Source organism: Sarcophilus harrisii, chromosome 2 (genome assembly GCF_902635505.1).
Source record: "Sarcophilus harrisii chromosome 2, mSarHar1.11, whole genome shotgun sequence".
In the NCBI taxonomy this organism is placed as follows: domain Eukaryota; kingdom Metazoa; phylum Chordata; class Mammalia; order Dasyuromorphia; family Dasyuridae; genus Sarcophilus; species Sarcophilus harrisii.
The window spans coordinates 361,482,220-361,484,562 of NC_045427.1; the positions used below are offsets into that span (position 1 = coordinate 361,482,220).

General features: G+C 35.3%; 1 pseudogene; it reads right to left on the bottom strand.

Moving 5' to 3' along the window:
- Positions 1-1,875: 1,875 nt before the first annotated feature.
- Positions 1,876-1,973, bottom strand: LOC111721051 (annotated as a pseudogene).
- Between the last annotated feature and the right edge of the window lie 370 nt (positions 1,974-2,343).

Sequence of the window (2,343 nt, forward strand, 5' to 3'; positions counted from 1 at the left end):
AATCATCCACTTTGCCTTTCATAATGCTCTCTAGATCTTTGGCCATAAATTCTTTCCTTCTCCACAGAGCTGAGAGGTAAATTATTCTTTGTTTTCCTAATTTGAGTAACTCATATTTCTACAGCAATTACAATTTACAAACAGCTCTATAAGGATGGTAGTAAATTTTCTTTACCTTATCTTAAACACGGGGAAATTGAAGTTCAAATGTGTGAACCATTATAGCTAAGATCAAATTTAAACTCATTAAGTGCTGTTTCAGGGCTTTTTTTACTCCATTCCATTCTCCCCCATGCCCCACCAAGATAGATATAATGGAAAGAGACCTGAACTGAAAGTCCAAAGATCTGGTCCTGGTTTTCTTATTATAAACTCTGATTTGGGGCAAATTTTAATTTCTTCATCTATGAATTGAAGGAACTAGATAAAATTATTTCAGGAATCCCATTTATCTTTAATTATGACTCCAATGCTCCTTCCAGTTCTAATCTTCTGTGTTTCTATGATTCTAATGCCTTTTCCATATCTGACATTCCATGCTGTGTGAACATAGAAGAACACATGCAATCAGAAGTAAACCAGGGAAGTATGCATGCCCGGATTGGTATAAAATATTTTGTGTTTAATGCTTATATCTATGGATGGTCCTTTGGTTATGTCTTTTAGTTCTCCCTCTCCTCTTTTGGGAGAAGGGATCTAATTTGATGAGACTAATTTAATCTATAAGGTCCCTTGAAGACATGAGACTCCGTTCTTCTATGAGTTGTTTCTCTAAATTCTCTTCTATTCTAAAGAATCATGGGACTTAAGAGTTGGAAGAGTCTTAGAAATTATGAAATCCAATTCCTTCATTTTACAGATTTTACTGAATCCCAGAAAAAATAAGTGAATTAACTAAGGTTACATGGTAAGTAAATGGGTTGACTTCAGTCTGAATCCAGTGTTATTATAATCTTCTGTACTCCCTCCTTTGTTTGTAAGACATTTAAAAAAAAAAAGGTTGGTTGGCAATAAAGACTTTATTACCCTTCTCATAATAACATTAGTTCTTGATCCTCGTGTTAGCATCTGAACAGCTAATCTCACTGGATAGTGCCATGGAATTTGAAACCCCAGACAGTGATGGATATTCTGACAGACTGGTGTGGCCAAAATGAATCATACAAGATTCAACATATTGAATTGGACACATGTTTAAAACTATACTTACATGACTTCTCCCTTGGTAATGTGAGAATTTCTACCCTTATTTTGGAAATGATTTTGTTTTCTCTAAGTCCCATGTTAGATTTAGTCTTAGTAGTCAACTGCCAAAGGGGTTTGATTTGAGGCATTAATATGAAAAGTCCTCTTGTCCCAAATATGCTTCCCACCAGCCTGCCTAAATGTCTGAAATTCTTACCATAATCTGCTCAAGTTTCCTGTTAAAATGCAATCCAAGAAGGATCATGGTCCTAAGCCACTATTCACTCTTTAACTCTTTAAGGCTGACTAACCTCTTAGCTACAGAGAAGGTTAAGACATAGCATTAGTAAATTTTGATAAAAGTCAAAAAGAGTTAAGTACAGAGAATATAGCATGGCTTAAGAAAGGCAGGTCACGATAGGCTATCACAATGTTGTTATTCAGTCTTTTCAGTCATGTCCAACTAATTCTTTGTGACCTCATTTGGGACTTTCTTGGAAAAGACACTTGAGTGAGTTGTCATATCCTTCCCTGGTTAATTTTACAGATGAGGAAAGTGAGGCAAACAGAATTAAGTGATTTACCCAGGGTTCCACAGCTAGTAAGTGTCTGAGGCCAGATTTGAATTCTCAAAAATGAGTCTTCCTGATTCCACTTTATCACCTGAACCACCTAGCTATATCCCCCTTATCCAATACAGAGCACTTCACTAATTTGTGTGTGATTCTTGTGCAGGGACCATGCTAATCTTACCTTATCCAATTTTAGAATATATACTGGCAAATTAAACACAAAAAACTAACAAAAAGATAATTTTTAAAGTCATACTGGGGGTAAAAGGATGAAAAAGAAAGGGTTAGAACCCCTGATTGTAAGATAATCACAGATGAAAAGAGCAGGCAGAATTGATCTACTTTTGTTTTTCCTTACTCTATATAAAGAAGAATAATCTTCAAACTGGAAAGGATAAACCAAAAATTAATAGGGCATGAAAACCCAACATAAGTGAGGGTATGTTAAGAGAGAACTAGTTATTCTCAATGAATTAAATTCCTCAGAACCAGATGGACCATATCCCAAGGCACTTAATTGTTTGTGGATAAGGTTGCAGAGTCATTGTTACTGAGCTTTGGGAAAAAATGAAACAAATACACATGA